Genomic DNA, 20,795 nt, shown 5'->3' with positions numbered 1-20,795 from the left:
CTCAGACAGTGCTGGCACATCAGGTCTGCTGATTTGATGACATGGAAGGTCCCGACTGCATCTGAATCCACTGGCCTTTTTCAAATCTGCCCCATTAAAATACCTCAGTAACAGTATCCTGACACTCATTGTTATTTACACTTTATTGTATCTTTTAGATATAAATGGAATGATTTCTCAAAGTTTCAGCCGATTCCCATTCAGACTCCCTAGGGGCAGCCTGCACACACCATGCAATAACATTTAGTAGATAACATGAGCATAATCCTACCTCTCTGACTTAGTAAACAACGTGACTCCCCAGATTATCTTGGATTTGACTGCTAATGCTTGCCTGAAGTCTGCTTACTCTCCAGTCAGTTGATTCATCTGGGATGGTACTAATGAAACCAGAGCTACAGATTCAGTTCCCCTGGAGACTAATTAGATTAATACAAAAATTTTCTTCCAAATTTCTCTCATAACCCCAGCCATCTATTTTGGAGGTGCACTGACCAGGGGGAAGAAAGGTATTGTCTGTCATTCTTCCTATAAATTCTGCAAAATCCATCTTCCTCCCAACAAAGTTTCTTACAAGAGAAGTTTAGCCTCACCAGCTCAGCTTCCTTATTTCAGAGTTACTTTTTAATCATATGGATTCCGCCCTCCTCCCATCCCCCATTGAAATGTTTCGTACTAAAACCATCAATAATTTGCTCTCAGAGTTGTATAAGTGCCATTTAGAGCCAATCTATTGCTCCAGGGAGGGAAAAAAAGGCAAATGTAATCCTATTCATGGAACATAAATGTGCCCCAGTGGATGCTGTGCCACCAAATTCTTCCCCAGCTGCTGGGATAGCTGGTGACTGAAGACTGTCAGGTGAGTTGCTCTTTGGAAATCTGTTTTAGCTAAAAGAGGCCCCCCTGTCTCTCCCAGAGTTTTGTCCTTTATTGAGAGCAGCCAGTATATAATGACTAGCTATTGAGGAGTGACTATAAAGGTCTAGCCCTACTGCCTTAAACAAAGTGAACTCTGAGGACCACTTCTTGTTCCCAAGCTCTCCATGGGATCAACTGAAGACTTGGCTGTAACTTTCCTGACATATTATGATTCTCTGAAGAAACCAGGTATTTAGAAACAACATGATACACTAGACATTTTCCAGCATGGAAATGACAGTGATTGATTGATAGACATACAGACACAATATGGATTTGCCTTTTCTTCCCAAAAGGCCTCTGCTAACACTATTATCCAAAACATCTGTTCCACTAACATGGGTCACAGTAGACATCGTGTTGTAACAAAGAACCCACTTTATAGCAAAAGATGTGACTGTGGTCATATGATCATGGTATGTACTGGTCCCATGACTTACTGCACCATCCAGAAGCAACTGGCTTGTTAGAGAAATGGAATAGACTTTTGAAAATGCAATTAAGGTGCCAATTTGGAGATGATGACCTGCAAAGATACTCTCTTCCTAGATTCAACATCTACCCTAAATCAGTTAACATTATACAATGTTGGGTCTCCTATATGTAAGATATGCATCCAGAACCAATGGCTGAAAATAGGAGTGGCTCTATCACCATCATGCCAAGAGGTACACTTTTGGTCTCCATAACTCTAGTTTCCATGGATTTAAATATCCTAGTTCCAAGACTGAAAACTCTTGCGCTAAAGAGCAAAGCCAAAGCTACTGGCTGCACTCAGTCACTTCAGACTTTTTTGTGCCAAAAGACAAGAAGCAAAGTAAATAGTAATCACCCTGTCAAGAGTGATCTCTTCTGATCATCAGGCAGAGATAAGGCTGCTGCTACACAAAGAGGAGGGGGAATAGAATATTTGGTGCCACTTGAGCATATTTTGGTGCTCTCTTGCCCAGTTTTCATAGAAAACAGATAAATGTAGCAGCCACAGCCTAAGAAAGGCACATCGGTAAGTGTTAATACCCCTTAGGGCTGAGGGTCTAGATTATACCTCTAAATAAATCCTCCAAGCTAACAAAAGTTATGACTGAAGGGGAGACAACTCTAGAACAGCTAAATGAGTTGTAGCTTCAAGATCAGCCACGGTGGTATGGCTTATAATTCAGCACACCAGCATCTTTCTTGTAGGTGTTCTCAGGGAAATACATCAATCGAAAATCCGAGAGTTATTCTCACAACTTACTATATGAAAATATTGTATCTACACAGTGTAAGGGATGGACTGTAGTGCCTGCTTCAGTGAGCCACCTAGATCTTCCCTCTCAGTACAAAAATATGTGTTTGACTAACTTCTGAGAGTATTAACAACTGAAGACTTCCAATTGAGTTACCCTCCAGAAACACTCTTAGGTTAATCAGAGTCTTCTCACCCAGATAATTCTTTCTTCTTATTGTCAAGAAATATCCAATTACTGCTTACCACCTACTTCTCTCCATTATCAGTGGACATCTTTTCCTTAGGGCATTAACTCCTTGGTACTTTTGCTTTGCCTCACCTGTCCTTGAGGCAAATGCAAACCAGCAATGAGAGAAATTCTCCTATGCAAAGAGTAAGAGTAGGAGCCATGGTGAGAGAATATAGACAGGGCAAAAATCAGGATTTCTTCTAGCATGTGCTTGCACCTATGTGATGAGACCAGAAATCTTTTCATGCATTTTCACTTTATTCACAAATTTTCCTCTTCTTATGGTTCTCTCACTATGTTTAATGTTGGAGCTGTAATGAGCTGGCTAATGTAACCCACCAAAAGATACATCAATTTCCTAACCCCTAGAAACTGTGTATATGAACTTATTTGGAGAAAGTGTTGAAGGATTTCAAGATAGTGGAATAAGGAAAGGACATGTGGCTCTAGACCAGGGGTAAATAGTAAAAAAAAAAAAAGGTACATTCTCAGAGGACAGTTGGAGAGAAAACTGCAGTAGGAATTCTTTGAAAGGCAGAGGAATCTTGCGGATTGGCATGGAACATAAGGATGCACAGCATGCGCACTGACCACAAACCCAGCAGCCGAGAGCTGGAGAAAGCACCAGCTTTGGAGAGTGAGGCAAGGTCAGACTGCAGCAGCCTGTGCCACTGGTGATATAGCCAGAGGGAGAGCTTGGTGTGAGTCCAGCCTGGAGCCCTAAGGGAGATAGGATACCCACTAACCAAGTGAAAAGAACAGGTGCACGTTTCTCTCTCCTTATCCTGCCAACAATGGTGCCAGGCAGCCAGCTGAGAGAGGGTGGGCACCATTTTGGGCATCAACAGCAGCTGTAGAAGCTCCTTTGAACACGCCAAGCAATTGGCTGGAACAAGAAGCCGTATTGTTAGCAGTACCTGCAGCAGCAGCTCAGGTGCATACATCTGACAACCAGTGGAGAGAAGACAACATCATGAAATGAGTAGGGGTTGCCACCAGTGGCTCTTGTGCATGTATGTGATACAAAGATTCTATCAGAGGGAAAAATCAGTTCCCCAGTGACTTTGAGTCTGGCTGGAAGGATTGACAGAGGCTAGGCACCCACATAGGATTGTGAGGTTCCCCCACCCTCTCAACATATCACAGGCTCTGGGGCTTGAACCACCTCAGAGGATCCCACACAGGTAGCTGGCTCTCTGGACCATATGCAAACACATGGAAACACATGAACAGTGGGTTATAGAAGAAATTAAAAGAGAAATTAAAAAATTTCAGGAAATGAATGAAGATGACAATATAACCTATCAAAAGTTACGGGATCCAGCAAAAGCAGTGTTGAGAGGGAATCTATAGCAATTGGTTCTTATATCAAGAAATTGGAAAGGCACCAAATAAATAAGCTATCAATGTATCTTAAGGGCCTAGAGAAACAACAAACCAATCTCAAAATTAGTAGGAGGAAAGAAATAATTAAAGTTAGAGAAGAAATAAGCAAAATTGAAACAGAAAAAAATACAAAAGATCAGTGAAATGAAGAGATTTTTTTTAAAAAAAAACTTAAGCAAAATTAGAACACCATTGGTCCAACAAACCAAAAAAAGGTCCAAATCAATAGAATCAGAGATTAAAAAGGAAATGTAAAAACAGATACCAAGGAAATAAAAAAGAATCATCAGGAATTACAACAAAGACCTATATACCAACAAATTGGGAAGTCTAGAAGAAGTGGATGGATTTCTAGACACATAAACCTACCAAAATTGAGTCATGAAGACAAAGAAAACCCAAACAGACCAATAACAACGACAGAAATTGAATCAATAATAAAGACCCACCTAAAAAAGAAAAGCCCAGGATGAGATAGTTTCACTACTGAATTCTACTAGACATTTAAAGAAGAACTAATTCCCATTCTTTTCAAGCTATTCAAAACAATTGAAAGGGAGGGAATCCTTCCAAACTCCTTCTATGAAGCCAGCATAACCCTAATTCCTATACCAGGAAAAGATACAACAGAGGAAGAGAACTACAGATCAATTTCCCTGATGACATAGACACAAAAATCACCCCAAAAATACTAGCCATCACACATCAGAAAGATCATTCACCCAGACCAACTGGGATTTATCCCTGCTATGCTGAGATGGTTCAACATTCACAAATTAATAAATGTGATATATCACATTAACAAACTGAAAAACAAAAACTATATGATTATTTCAATAGATACAGATAAAACCTTGATAAAACACAACATCTTTTCATGATGAAAACGTTAAGCAAATTGGGTATAGAAGGAACATTCCTCAATACAATCAAGGCCATTTATTACAAACACACAGCCAGCACCTTATTGAATAGGGAAAAGTTGTAAGCATTCCCACTAATATCCAGAACCAGACAAGGATGCTCACTCTCATCATTGATATTTAATATAGTACTGGAAGTTTTAACCAGAGCCTTTAGGCAAGAAAATGAAATCAAAAGGATACAAATTGGAAAAGAGGAAGTCAAACTAACCTAAATATAGGGGAACCAAAAGAGTCCACTAAGAGATTATAGGAACTCATAAAAGAATTTGCTAAATTGACAGGATATAAAATTAACACATAAAAATCAATATCCTTAGTATACACAGACAATTCCACGCCTGAGAAAGGTCTTAAGATCAATCTCATTCATAATAGCTATAAAAAAATATATTGGAATAAATTTAACCAAGACAGTCAAAGATCTCTAAGGTGAGAACTACAAAATATTAAAGAAAGAAATATAAGAAAACACACAAAAAATGGAAAAATCTTCCATGCTTGTGGATTGGAAGATTTAATGTTATCATAATGTCCATACCACTGAAAGCAATTTACAGATTCATTCTGTTCCCTATCAAATCACTAATGATGTCCTCACATTTAAAAAAAAAGATGCAAAAATACATATGGAAACACAACAGACCTCACCTCAAATAGTTACAGCAACCTTATCCAACAAAAACAAAGTTGGAGGCATCAAAATACCAGATTTTAAAATATACTACAGGGCAGTTATAGTCAAAACAGCCTGGTCCTGACAAAAAAAAAGACATGTAGAAATTCCAGAAATCAATCCACACATCTACAACCAACTTATCTTTGACAAAGGAGCTAAAATCAATCCCTGGAGCAAGGACAGGCTCCTCAACAAATGGTGCTGGGAAAACTGAATCTCCATGTGTAGAAGTGTGAAACTAGACTCATACCTTATATCTCACACAAAAATGCACTCAAAATGGATCAAGGTTCTAAATCTACAATGTGATACTAACAAGTACCAGAGAACAGTGGGGAAACTCTGCAAGACATTGACATAGGCAAAGATTTTTTTTACATAGGCAAAAGACCCCAGAAGCAGAGGCAATCAAAGCCTGAGTGACAAATGGGATTGCATACAGTTGAGAAGCTTCTGCACTACAAAAAAACATTCAACACAGTGAAGAAGCAACTGACAGATTATGAGAAAATATTTGCAAACTATGAGATTGTAAAGCGTTAACATTCAGAATCTATAAAGAGCTGAAGAAACTCAACAACAACAAAACAAATAATCCAGTTAAGAAATAGGCAAAGACTTGAACAGGTATTTTTCAAGAGGAAATTCAGATGGCCACAGACACATGAAAAAATGCCTTTGCGGAGGCGGCAAGATGGCGGAATAGGAAGGGAGCACACTGATAGTTCAGCAAGACACACAGGTTAATAAAAGTGGAGATACTGCAGGGTCAAGGAAGAGTAGGGGAAGAAACAGCAGCAGAAACTCTTCCGGAACTAGTGATTCACAGTGGACCTGCGTGGAGAGCGTGGGAGCCCAGGTTCGGGACACCAGCGGCAGACTCAATGCACCAGCGCTGGAACGCGAGGTGAGCTGAACCTCAATAGCCTGAGACACCAGCAGGCAAGCGGAAAGAGGAGACTAGAGGGAACGAGGCTTGAAACTCCGTGAGGAAAAGTTCACCAGGCTAACTAGAAGAGAGAGAGGAAAAAAAAAAAAAAGTGACCGATATGGACACGAGTTTCTCTCTCTCCGCTCACCCCTCAAAGGTGAGCAAGACAAAGAGCAGGCGCCATTTTGGACATACGTCATAAGCAGGGCGACCTCAGGTCTGCACCGGCCCTGAGCCTAGCAGAAAAACCTGACTCTGGGGGGAGGGGTGAAATAACAGGAGATTAGGATCTAACTTGGCAACCCAGTGGGAGACTGCAGGAGAATTGGAGCCCACACCAAGGGCAGCAGAGATTCCCTGTGTGGTCCTTGGGAAAGAGCTTCCAATCTCTGGCTCCTGTGGGTATATCATTTGCCTGCTAACTACCTCCAATTACGTTCAGCTGTGCGGAATTACTTCCCATTTGAATCAAAAAAAAAAAAAAAAAAAAAAAAAGAAAGAGATTTACCACACCTAACCTGGGAGTGTCATCTTTGACACACCCTCAACCCTGAGGAACCAAACACAGCTCTCAGTCCACACTCATCTCAAGCCTCTAAGGCTCCACCGAAAGCAGACAGTCCACTTAATCTAGAGCCATAGTGTAACAAGAAAAAACACCACAGTGAAGAAACCAAATATCTCCAACATGCCATACAACAAACGCAAAAACCGAGGTAACAAGAACAAGGAAGACACTATGACGCCCCCAAATGAAAAAGACACCCCAATTCAAGATTATGAAGATGATGAGATCGAAGAAATGCAAGAAGCAGATCTCAAAAAATTGCTAAGAACATTAAGAAGTTCTCAAAAACAAATTCTTGAACTACAGAAATCCTTAATGGACAAGATAGAAAATCTCTCTCGTGAAAATGAAATATTAAGGAGGAATCAAAATGAAATGAAACAACTAGTGGAACAAGAAACTCTGATAGTGACGAGAAATCATAATGAAATGAAGAATTCAATAGATCAAATGACAAACACATTAGAGAGCCTTAAAAACAGAATGGGCGAAGCAGAAGAGAGAATATCGGACTTAGAAGACAGAGAACAGGAAAGGAAACAGGCAAACCAAAGAAAAGAAGAAGAAATCAGAAATCTAAAAAATATTGTCGGGAATCTACAGGATACTATTAAAAAACCCAACATTCGGGTTCTAAGAGTTCCTGAAGGCATGGAGAGGGAGAAAGGATTAGAAGGCATTTTCAGTGACATACTAGCAGAAAATTTCCCAGGTTTGGAGAAGGACAGAGGCATCTTAGTACAGGAAGCTTATAGAACCCCTAATAAACATGACCAAAAGAGATCCTCACCACGACACGTTGTAATCAAACTCACCACAGTGAAACATAAAGAAAATATTCTAAAAGGTGCAAGAGAGAAACGTCAGATTACTCTCAGAGGATCTCCAATTAGACTCACAGCAGACTTCTCATCAGAAACCCTACAAGCTAGAAGGGAATGGCGAGACATAGCCCAGGTACTAAGAGAGAACAACTGCCAGCCCAGAATACTATATCCTGCAAAGCTCTCATTTGTGAATGAAGGTGAAATTAAGACTTTTCATAGCAAACAGAAACTGAAAGAATTTGTTGCCACTCATCCTGCCCTGCAAAAGATGCTTAAAGATGTGTTACACACAGAAACACAGAAACATGGTCACCAATATGAAAGAAGGTAAAGGAAGGAAACCTCACAGCAAAAGATCACAGGAAGCTCAATTTATCTTTGACATAGAATTAAACTCTGATGCTCTGTTAAAGCAATGTGTTAAAGTAATCTAAAAACAAAAAGCAATTCAAATCAATTGGCAATCTATAAAAAGAGTTAAAGATTTTAAAAGCTATTATTAAAATTGCTATATTGGTCTATTATGCTATGTTATATGTGTGTACATATTGTATGTCCACATGGGGAAATTTTATTTTAAATGGCTTATAGATAAGATTGTCCATAAATTTAAGCTGCTAAAATCAATCAAAGATACATTTTAATTTGTGGGACCTGAATCTGTGTATCATATGTTTTAAACTTGTTGGTAGAAAGAAACTAAAAACATTTTATATGGTTGTGCCTAAGTTTACTGGTTAAACAAACTACACCATGTTAGATATTTAAGAGGTGTTTTCAAATACATGATTCTTAAAATTTATAGAAGGCATTGGACCTTCTGGTAAATGTTTTCTTAAGTTGTTATCTAATGATTGAAACGGTTTGCTAAGTATTCATGTAATATTGCTATTGTCAGCAAGCAATCTAGGACTTGCTCCCTCATTTCTCTATTCTAAGCCAAACATGTTCTTTCATTTCTCTATTCTCTTCAAGGTAGGAAACTAATTCTATTATGAAGGAATCTGTAGGACACACAATTTAATCTTTAGACCTTATAAAAGAGACGGCTAACATTTTTCTGTAATAGCATAGCCAAAATAAGAACTTAAATAATAATCTCATAGCTAGATTCACTTCGCCATCAGCGAAGTATACAGTAAGTAGAAAAAACCTCCCTTTCAGACCAAAGGGAAAGAAAGTTTTAAAGTGAGAATATAATTTTCCTCATGGGCATTGTCTACCTTAGAAAAACTACTACAGAACATGCCTGTGACTATAGACTTGTAGTTCAGGCCACCGAAGATTAGAGATGGGACTTGGGCACTCCCTTGACTTGCATCCTCAGGTCTGCTTTAACAAAAAACCAGGAGGAAAAGCAAGCTAGGCATCAGAAGCAATGGGTGGCAGGCCTATTAATGGCTGATCTGTACAGTGATCTGCCCTCAAGGAGACCCAACAGGCCAGTCCACTGCAGTGGCTTTCAATGTGATAAGCCTGGGCTTCAGCAGAAGTCAGCTTGTGAAGAGCCCTGGCAGCTCTGCCAAGAGTTGGATCACTGGAAATGGACCTGCCCTGGAGTCGAAGGATGTCCAGGTCAGAGCCACAGATCTTATTGGCTCTAAGCTGAAAAGCCCTTCACTCAGCCCAACTTCCAAAGTGACCACTGCAGCTGAGGGGATGGTCAAGTAGGGTCAGCAACATTGCAGGCAGAACTGTAAATTTCTTGTTAGAGATGCCACCTGCCTTTACCAGACCAGCTCTCCTCCCAGCCCAGCCAAGTCATGAAAGTCAACAGAGTGCCTTCCCCTAGGAGGTTCACACCTCCCTTAGGATGTACCCCACGTGAAGAGATAGATAGGTCTGAGTCTCTTAACTTACAAGGCCTAAAGCCCACCAGATTATTATCAAGCCCCTTTTGTCAGGTTCTATTTGCCTCTCAATCAGAAAACTTAATTGTAGCTTAGACAGCACCTTTCTTAGCTCCTCTAATAATGACTCTGTCCTTTGTTCTAGACCCTGTTAGCGCACTTGGGCCTCATTCCTTTGTAATCATAACCTCTACTCTACCACCAATGGCTCTACTCCCAACCTGTGTGTACTGATGGTTCTCTTCCCCACTTAATGCTGTATAATTGTTCAAACCTGGTAAATGCCACTCTTAGGATCATTGGTTACTATCCTCACTCTGTCTTTTATGACGTTGTCTAAATATGATCAGAGTCGGCAAACTTGGAAGGCTTCCATAGCCTTGGCAACTCATGACGAGAGCCTAGGGTGGTTACTGGCGCCATAAACTAGAGTGTCAATTTGTTGGGTCAACAACAGGAGCCACTGTGCACTTGCTCCTCATGTGGGATCTCTGTCCTTAATGTGCTGTACATTGTGATTTAATGCTATAACTAGTACTCAAACAGTATGTTTCACTTTGTGTTTCTATGTGGGTGCAAACTGTTGAAATCTTTATACTAAATTGATCTTCTGTATATAAAGAGAATTGAAAATGAATCTTGATGTGAATGGAAGGGAAGAGGGGGCGGGAGAGGGGAGGGTTGTGGGTGGGAGGGAAGTTATGGGAGGGGGAAGCCATTGTAACCCATAAGCTGTACACTGGAAATTTATATTCATTAAATAAAAGTTAAAAAATTAAAAAAAAAAGAAAAAATGCCTTTGATCACTAACCATCAGGGAAATTCAAATCGAAAGCACAGTGAGTTTTTACCTCACCCCAGTTAAAATGGCTTTCATACAGAAATCAACAAACAATAAATGCTGGTGAGGGTGTGGGGGGAAAGGTACCCTAATCCACTGTTGGTGGGAATGTAAGCTTGTGCAGCCCTTGTGGAAGACAGTATGGGATAGCTCAGAAATCTGAAAATAGATAGACCATACAATCCGGAATCTCACTTCTGGAAATTTACACAAACAAAATGAAATCAGTAGATGAAAGATTTATTTGTATCCCCATGTTCATTGCAGCTCAATTCACAACAGCTAAGATATGGAATCAAATTAGATGTCCAAAAATTGATGACTGGACAAAGAAATTATAGTATATATACACTATGGAGTACTACTCAGCTATAAAAAAAAGGAATGAAATCCTGTCTTTTTCAACAAAATGGGTGCAACTGGAAACAAGTATATTTAGTGAAATAAGCCAGTGCCAAAAAGACAGATACCTATGTTTTCCCTGATCCAAAGTAACTAGTCGAGCATCTTAAATGAAATTTTTATACCTTAAAGACAACTTTGCAACAAAAGGAAAGTTTCTTTGCATGTGTAATTTTGTTAAGGGCTTTGATAAGATCATCTGAGTGGGCTGACATCCAATGACAAGAGTCCTTATAAGAGAAAGGCACGTTTTGAGACAAAATAAGGAAGCACCATGTGATCACAAAGTGAGATTTTGAAATGATATTGCCAAAGGCCAAGGAACTCTTGGATCCACTGGAATCAATAAGCAAAGGTTTCCACCTGCAGTCTTCAGAGAGTGTGGCCCTGCCGACACCTTGACTCTAGACTTCTGCCCTCCAGAACTAGGACAATAGATTTTTAAGCCATAAAGTCTGTGGTAATTCTTACAATGGCACTAAGGAGCTAAGACAGAGAGTTTCTAGAAATACTTTATGACTGTTCTGTAGAGAATACCAGCATCCTTTATAGCACTTTAGCTTTTAGGGAGTGATGTGTGCACAGAACACTCCTCTGGACACAGCCAGGTTTTATAGGGAGGACCTGCACCAACTGTATTTCCAAGAAGTGTTCTTGAGACCCAAGAGGTCTTAGCCCCTGTCCCCTTGCTTTGGATGACAAACATAGCCTCCTATGAAGTTCTCTGGCCATTTTAGAGAGATACGGGACACAAGATCTCTTTTATGCTCACTCAAAAATCTCAAAAATTAATTAGCTAAATTAAAGCTAATTGATGAAGTTGATTATCAGAAACACTTTAAGATGCTTCCTGCAAATTGATGAGCAAGTTGGATATTTATTTCATAAGTATTTGTCAGCTTCTGTGGTGTGCCAAGAATTATTTCTGTATTCTAACTTCTCAAAGGCAGGAGTATTCAAGGACAAATAATTCAAGGTTATTTTTGTTAAATACACATTTACTGAGCCCCTAGTCCTGCTGCAGGCAAGGGATGTTCATGTGGTGTGTCAGAGTGGAGAAGATTCACTTTGTTGTGTTCAGAGAGCTATGGTTCTCTCATCTTTTCTTTGGGGTATTCCTGCCCAGCCTACAGTCCATTTGGTTCTGGATGGGCTGTCCAGGCATGGTGTACTGGGACAGCAATGTCTCCAGAGAATATTGGATGTACAGCCTGAAGTTACCCCCAGAGCTCCATTCAGTTTAGAGAATGACGACTGCATGCCTGAGACAGGAGATAAAGATGATCCTTCCCAGCCATCCTTCCTGAACCATTTGCAACCTCTTGCAATAGTCTTTCCAAAATTTTCTGGCCTGAGTAAGCCTATGGTACCTTGTGCTGACCACTCTTGCTGATCCAAACATTTACACTGTTACCTAGCTACTTTGTTAACAGTTTGCCTCAGATAGTGGATGATCAGTTTGGAAAACAGGGAAAGGATCCTAACATTGTCTTACATCCATAAATGAAATGGGTATTCAATAATTTGAATGAATAGTGAATAAAATTCATTAAACAATTTTTAAAAAATGAGTGAGTCTTGATACTTCTCTATTCACTGCCTCCCACTGGCTTCCTATTACACTCACAGGAAAAGCTAATGTCAGGAAGACCAACAGCCTGATAACTTTAGGACCTCATCTCCTATTGGCCCTTGCTTACTCATTAGACTTCTTGCTGTTTTTTAATTAATTTATTTATTTGAAAGTCAAAGTTACAGAGAGAGAGAGAGGGAGAGACAGAAAGAGAGAGAGGGATAAGAGAGAGAGAGAGATTTTTCATCCACTATTTCACTCCTTGGATGGGCATAATGGTCAGGGCTGGGCCAGGTTGAAGCCAGGAACCAGGAGCTTCATCTGGGTCTCTCACAAGGGAGGCAGGGGCTTAAACACTTGGGTCATCTTCCACTGCTTTTCGCAGGCTAATTAGCAAGGAGCTGGACCAGAAGCAAAGCAACAGGGAAACAAACTGATGCCCATATGGGATGCTGGTGTTGCAGCTGTCATCTTTACCCACTAGGCTACAACACCAACCCTGAGCCTTCCAGTTCTTGCTTAAACACACTAAACATACTTTTCCCCACGGTCTGGCATAGATTTCCACATTCAGCAAATACAAATGCACTATATCTATTTCAAGTTCAACTTGGGTAAACAATGATTTATTTAGTATTAGTATGTCCCATAAAAATACACTGTATTTTTTTTTACTTGAAATTTAGTTTGAACTGGATGTCATCTACCTTATCTTGCATCTAATGTCCTGGTCTCTCTGAACAGACCAGTTGCTGGGTATCCACAGTGCTCAGTCCTCCCTCAGTAGAGAAGCCCCCCACCTGCCTTAGCACCATGTCCAAAAGAGCACACTGTCATCATGAACGTTACCTCAATCCCCATTCTCAACTTATTCTGCTCCTTATCACTATGACATTTGACAGAGTTTATTTTTATTGGCTATTGTCCGTGTTCCCCTACTCTCATTTCAATCTCATTCTCATATGAGCAGGAAGTTGTATTATTTACTCTAAGCAGACACTGGGTCTAGCACAAGGTAAGCTCTTAGTAACTACTTACTGAACAAAAGAATTTGAATGATTATAACTCGCTTTAAATTGTTTATTTCTATAGAAACTATTTCTAAGTTGGAAAGTTCAGGAATAATACTTTTGCTAACCCTCTCTTCACCATCATGACAGATCTCCTCAAAGAGAAAACATCTCAAATGAAAAGGGAATTTGTCAGACTCCACTTCCTCCAGATCAGTCTTTTTCTTCCTTTGTTCCATGACAAGTACCAGCTTGGAGACATGGATACCACTTATTTAGAAGTTTTAGGAAAACATTTAAGTTCTCATTGCTTAGTTGGAAGAAAAGCACAGCATCGCAAGTCCACTTTGAATCAAAAGACTTGTCTGACCTTGAGTTTTCCCTGAGATGTTGTGTGGGCCAATTTGTTTGTAATTGACAGCCTCAGGAAGGCAAAAATGAGCATTAATAATTGAGGGGATGACCCATGCTATTCCATCCCACATTCCACTTTTCTCTTTGGCCCTTGCCCAGGGATTGGAAGAGAAATTGTCCTTTGTTTTATTGTAGAGTTTAGGTATAAACGAAATTGCCATTGTTGTGCAAGCACACAGAAGAGGCATACTGTTTTCCTTCTATTTCTTAAACACTTGAGGGATGAGCCATTGGAAAGATGGTTTCTGAGAAGTTGACAGGAAGGGAGGTGATCTCATCTAATCTAGCTAGTACACAATGGGGCAAGTTTGTGTCTTCTGCAACTTTGCCCAAAGCAGGTATCTGAGCCAGAATAGTGGTGGGTCATTCTGGACAAAATAGAGCTCAGAACATATAGCTCTCCAGTGCTCTAAGAGTCAAAGGTCTTTGCAACTTTCTCCTGCTTCCTCCATCAACCAAAAGGAATGGTATCCTCACTTTAGGTTTAAAAACAAGCTTTATCAAGAAAACATACCCAGGTTTACTGGGTTGGGCAAGGATGAAGTCAGAGCGTGAATACAGGCTGGAGGAACTCAAGTTACTTAATTAAGCTTTGGCTTCCAGACTGCTGCCTATTCATTCCATAGACATTTTAGATTTCAAGCACTGACACCCTCAGGCTAGAAATGGGTGAACAAAAGTATGAACTCAGAAGAGCTATCTGTCAAGTATTCAAACAAGCTGGCAGCATTATATACCTAGCAGCTAGTCAATACATTATTTCTTTACATTTCACAGATATTTGAAAAAACTAAATCTACTGAGTCTTCAAAGAACATATTTGTTCAAAATTTTGACATGCTGAACCTGATGGTGATCAGGAAATATTAAACATCTAAACATGATTGATTGTTCTCCAGAGGGAAAAAAGGAATCAACATTTTACTTTTCCTGCAGTTTTTTACAACTTTTTTCAAAAGGGACTTCCTTTAGAGATCCAAGGACTTCCTCCAAATAAGTGCTGGGACCTCACATAGCTCTTCCTTGCATGGCTATGTTGAAAAAAATTGCATGATTTAATAGTGAAAAAAGTAATTTGATGGAAATGCCATTTTGCTTACATCTCTTACCAAGGACCAAAAGGGATAAAATTCAAAAGCTACACATTTTCAATGCCCATTTCTTCTTATCCCTTTTGCTTTTCAATACTGAAGTTTCATTGAAGACTCTCATTTGCCAAATCCTTTATAACATACAACCCATATAAACTCTCTCTCTCTCTTTTCCACTTCTTTCCTCTCTGGTTTGCTATTCCTTTCCATCTATTCTTATACTTGGTGCCAAAAAAAAAAAAAAGCAGTTTAATAAATTTACAAACTTCTTAAGGTAAGAGAATAATAATGACCTCAAGTTTTCATGTCTCTGTGTACTTGGATCTTTTGCAACATGACTCCATGGCTCCTCCTAACAAAAGGAAAAAAATGACTCAATCCTCTCTGCTATGGCCTGGGAAAGCAGAAGAAGATAGCCCAAGTTCTTGGGCCCCTGCACCCATAGGAGAGATCTGGAAGAAGCTCCTGGCTCCTGGCTTCAGATTGGCTCAGCTCCAGCCATTGTAGCCAATTGGGGAGTGAACCAACAGATGGAAGACCTCTCTCTCTCTCTCTCTCTCTCTCTTCCTTTCTCTCTCTCTGTGTGTGTGTGCCTCTCCTTCTCTCTGTGTGTAACTTGGACTTTCAAATAAATAAATAAATCTTTAAAAAAAAAACCTTTAAAAAAAGGACTCTATACTCCTAAAATTTAAAAAAAACTCATCAGAAATATATGATAAGGCCCAACTAAGAACAGAAATGGCATTCAGTCAATCCACAATATCATAAGTAATTAATGTTTGGAGTAGTTTGTCACACAGCACTTACTAAGTGAGGCCTTAAGGAAATAAGACAACAATCAGAATTGGAAGCAGAGGGGAAATAGGGAGCAGACTCTTGAGTAAATTGTGTTTCATTATGGTAGAAGCCGATATTTATCAGTGAGAGTTTCTAACAACAATGCTAGGATTCATTGTGTTATCATTTCCTTTTTCTTTAATCTGACCTATCAAGTTAACACTGGTCAAAATGTAAAAACTATTCATACATTTTCTATTACAAGTGTAGAAATCGTCCTACCCCCTGTTTAACTTGAATAATTTAATCTGAAATCTTCCTTATAATCCAAAGCAATTTTTTTTCTACCACCCACATGGCTTCTGGTTACAGTTCACTGCTAAAGAGTTTTGCTGAGGGAAGTGTATCAAAGAGGTATTTATCACGATCTGTGAAAGGTTTATGTCTAAGCAACAGCAATGTGTAAGTCATTGGTTCCTGACAGGGCTGTAATAAAATCTACATATTGGCTGCATCCACTTAGGAAATATTCCTCTTCTGAGAGTATTTGTCTGCCTTCAGACATTTGGGACATAAATTGTTTTGAAGTTAGGGTATATTCCTCTGAAGCATTGCCAAATGAGCTGCTTACATCACATCCAGATTCTATCTCTACAAGGTGTTGTATAGCCTAGTATTTAAAACGTAGAGTTATACTATAGCAATGAAGATAAAGCACTCCCTGAAGACTCAGCAAATGCACAAACTTTGAGGTACATTGTATTAGGACACTATGTGTAATGACTCCTCCAAAACGTTACAACTATCTCAATACCAATAATCAAAAAAAAAAAAAAAGACACAGAAAACACAGGCTCCAATAAGGACAAGGAACAGAACAGCCACTGCTATGAAAGTGTCAAGAAGTATTTAATATGTCACTTCTTCAAATTACTACTGTCGTGATGAAGGGTCTCCAACTGTTTTGTCCTTTTGTGCTGTTTTGCTTAATACTTCAGTTTCAGGAAGGAAGTAAATACTTAGCCTAACTGTATCGCTTACTCAATCTTGCCTAGGGGAAGAAGTCTGGGCCACTTTGACAGTCCCAACAGGATTGCATACAGTGGGGTAGAGCATGTGGGGAGAAAAGAAAGCCATTCCTCAAAGCAACATCAAGGCTTTGTAACCTGAAGAGTAAAAAATAAATGCTGGGAACTAAAACAACTGAAGTCTACCACAGACATTCACAAGGTCAAAAGACCTTGGCGAACTGGATAAAACCTAAAGTCAAGACCCCTTCTCCCTTTCTTCTTTCATCTTCAGTTCTGTGTTGATCTTTGCTATGGCATTAAAACAGTCCACGGACCAGCCCTGGGTTGAAAGTGGAGTATGAACATTTTCAAGAGTCATTTGAAAGGAGTGAGGGTATTAGTTTTCAGCTTAACTGAGCACTAAAAAGTTCTGGATATCACCATGGAACCAAGTATAAAAAGGGAATAGAGAATATGGAGCAGTGACAACACAGACAATACAAATGCAAAGGGAAAGGGAAAAAGTCATTATTAGAAGAAAATGCCGTGGTTATTGTTTCCTTAGAAAGCCAGACAAACCCAAACAGATGCCTGCCGATGTTCACCTCGACACATTTTCTATCTTAAATGCATTTTCAAGGATATCCGGAACAATCGTAGTTTCTCTGTCTTCTGAGCTGGTTCAACTTTGATTATCTCTGTACTGCCTACTTTGTATCTAAATGGACCCTTTGATAATTTTTAAAATTTGATCCTTTGCTATTACTGCTGTGGGAGAATAAGGTATCACTACCTTTCTGATAAATGTCTTTTCATATGCTCACAGATCCCAAGACTGACATCCCCACCCCTGCTACAAATCAATGGCAGTTATTAACCTTCTCCCATAAGTCCCATGTACTGAATCTTTAACAAGCTTTTCTGAAAGAAGATGAGTCCCCTTCACCATTTCCCCAGGATATGTTGGATATGTGGGGTGCTCTCTGTTCTTAGCTCCGAGTGGTAACGATGAAGAGGAAGAATCACACCAAACTGACATGGGGGTCGATGATCATCCCTCCATTAAAGGTATAAGCATGTGAGTGTCCTCTCACACGCATGCAAGCAGAGTTTCCCCCAGACTGCAATAATGCATCTCAACCTGGAGATTCCTTAGACTCTCAGCATCTCAGATTGGTGGCAAAGAGACAGAGCCATCATAAACAGGAGCCGGGGCCAAGCCAAGGAATAGCTCTGTCTGTAAGACCCATCCCCAGTCAACCACAAAATATAACAATAATATCAGGTAATATTTATATGTACTGGACCTTACATCAAATGCTTTTACGTGCATGATCTCATTTAATTATCTTGTCTATTCTTGATTTAGAGTTATCTTTCTTACCTACAGATGAAGAAAGGAGGTTGGGAGAGTAAGGACAATTAATCAAGATTACACTTACAGGAAGCATCTGAGTCAGAGGCATACTAGGTATCTGACTCTAGAGCTCAGGCTGGAAATCACTGTAAGCCCAGGAGGGATGATACCCAATTCTGAAAGTTGAGAGGAAGTGCTGAGTTTGGTGGGCAGCTTCCTGGAGTTTCTGGGAAAGGTGCAAGACTAGAACCTCAGAAGAGGACATGGGGATTCAGTACCTCCCTGGTAATGAAGATGGTTAGCTATCTTCTTTAGGCAAGCTCTTCCAAAAGGTCACTTGCAATCATTTCCATCCCTCTGGCCCCAGTCCAATCGGACTCACCTTACCCTGCTTCCCCTAGCAGTATGTGAGTCTGGAGGTTCCCCATATCCCAACCAAGCTTGACCATGTCGTCACAACACAGGAGGCAAAACAGAACAATCTGTTTACTGAGCCTCCAGGGTGTGCAGCAGGCAGTACTGAATGTTCACACAGCGTTGCAGTACATACCTGACACACACGTTGCTTGTGTACAGACACTGGCCTGACCCACACAATCAGGGCTGAGGATCACACAAAGATCGGCATGTCCCATTCCCTCTTACGTACATTCCTACTGCTCAGCTGCACTATGTGTTCTGTCATCAGGGAACTGTCTCCTTCACCTCTGCTGCAGGTTCCCACTGGCTTTTCCTGTTTTGAAATTGCACTTCTCTGCTATAGCTTTGGGGAAATATGGTTATCTAAGCCCTTTGTGCAGCTGCCTCTTTGGTCCATCTCTGCACAAATGAGCCACTGCTCCATTCAGGCACTGGACTGTTGAAGCCAATGGCTTCACTCATTTCAGGCAACACTCACAACAGCTACTAGAAGCTTTGGTGAGAGAATCAGCATTTCCGGAGGTCTGTGGTGATCCCTCATGGTCCAGGACTGTTCCCTGAGTTATAAGGGTGGGTTTCAGGGGTCTGCAAAGAAGAGTCACTTGGCCTTGTCTAAAAGCTTCTGTAGGTGCAGTTTCTTGGAAAGAGGATCCATAGCTTTGCACAGATTCTCTCCTCACCCAAGTCCCATCAGTTTTATCCCCTGGAAAATATATCCACTTGTGTTCCTCTACCATCACCCTGGTCAAGCCCTAAAAACTGTCACAATAGCCTCCCAGTGGCCTCTTGACATACATTCTTGCTCACCTCAACAATAAGACAAAATTGCAAATTAAAATGCCAATTTGATTTGGATAGCCTATTAATTTGAGACTACTCTGGCCTTCCATTTCAACTCACTCACCAAAATATTTTACTTTTGCCGTTTAATTTCCTCCCTTTCATTCTGCCCTCTAAGAATGCTCTGCTTTTGCTGGCCCCATTGCCATGACTTGTGCTCCTAAGTTCAGATAAATGTATGGAAAGATGGAACACAGGGGGATTGGAGAAAGTGAGGTGGTAAAAAAGTGACAGTAATGCAGATTGAAAGCTGGGAGAAGAATAAAGGTAAAAAGGGGACAGTGGAATAGAGCAGTGAATCCCAGAGCTGCTCTAAGGTCAGGAAGGAGAGAAATGGTGGTTTTTAAGAAGTGCTATTGTGTGTTGTACCCTATTTAAGTCATTGTGGTAGAGGCCAGCATTATGGAACAGTGAGTCAAGCTATCACTCGCAATGCCAGCATCACATATAGGCACCAGTTCAAGTCCTAGCTGTTCCACTTCTGAACCAGCTCCCGACTAATCCTACCGGGAAAGCAGTGGAAAGTAGCCCAAGTACTTGGATCCCTGCTGCCATATGGGAGACCTGGTTGGAGGTTCAGGCTCTTGGGTTCATCCTGGCTCAACACTCAGAGGATAGAAAATCTCTCCCTCTCTCTCTCTGTCTCTCTGTCTCTCTCTTTCTGTGTGTGTGCGTTTGTGTGTGTCTCCTCCTCTCTCTGTAACTCTGCCTTTTAAATAAATAAATAATTTTAAAAAATCATTGTAGAGGATTGAACACAGTCCATCCAAAATGCCTGGAACTTCAGAATGTGGTCTTATTTGTAAATAGAATCTTTGCAAATGGAATTAGGTAGCTAAAGATGAAGTCATACTGGATTAGAGTGGACCCTAAATCTAATATTGGTGTTCTCGTAAGAAGGCCATCTGAAACACACACACACACACATGCACACACACACATGCACACACACACATGGATGTAGCCAAGGAACCAACAGAAGCTAGGAAGAAGCAAAGAAGGATTCTTCCTCAGACTCTTCAGAGGGAGCATGGCCTGCACATACCTTGGTTTCAGACTTCTTGCCTCTAGAAGTGTGAGAAAATAACTCTTGTTGCCACTCAGTTTGGGGTAACTTGTTACATTAGTCCTAGGAAGTAAATATGGTCCTGTTAGGCTCTAGTAACAAATAAATTCTGAAAATTCAATTATCTTTAAAAGGGAATTTTATTTCTCACTCACCATCACTTTGTGGCAGGTCACCAGCCCTCTTACATCCTGTAGCTATGCCATCTTCCAAGGTCATTGTGGCAGGTGAAGAGAGGGCAGAAAGATTACACAGAATGTATCTAGAGCCAGACTTGGAAATGGCTCACATCATTGTTGCCAAAATCCAGGCCTAGGGTCCCAAGCAGACTTAAAGAGAAGCCAGAAAATGCAGAGCAGCACATAAGTATTGGATGTGTTCTGCTTTCTGCCAAGGGTCTCCTTTAAAAGTCACACATCATGATAAGAACTATCTTTATTGCATTTCATTGA

The 20,795-nt window shown here is 40.3% G+C and overlaps 1 long non-coding RNA gene across 1 annotated transcript in view; it reads right to left on the bottom strand.

The window, feature by feature from the left end:
* The window catches only part of LOC133767709 (uncharacterized), a 90,551-nt gene extending 69,980 nt beyond the window's left edge, over nucleotides 1-20,571 (bottom strand). Inside the window, exons 1-2 of the long non-coding RNA XR_009866907.1 lie at nucleotides 20,499-20,571; nucleotides 20,323-20,406 (exon numbers count right to left, since the gene is read on the bottom strand). This is a non-coding gene — a long non-coding RNA (uncharacterized LOC133767709). The remainder of the gene's footprint in view (nucleotides 1-20,322; nucleotides 20,407-20,498) is intronic.
* Between the last annotated feature and the right edge of the window lie 224 nt (nucleotides 20,572-20,795).

The sequence above is a fragment of the Lepus europaeus genome, chromosome 1 (assembly GCF_033115175.1).
Source record: "Lepus europaeus isolate LE1 chromosome 1, mLepTim1.pri, whole genome shotgun sequence".
Taxonomy (NCBI): domain Eukaryota; kingdom Metazoa; phylum Chordata; class Mammalia; order Lagomorpha; family Leporidae; genus Lepus; species Lepus europaeus.
Note: the sequence above shows the minus strand (reverse complement) of the source record. Positions and strands in the feature narration are given on the sequence as shown.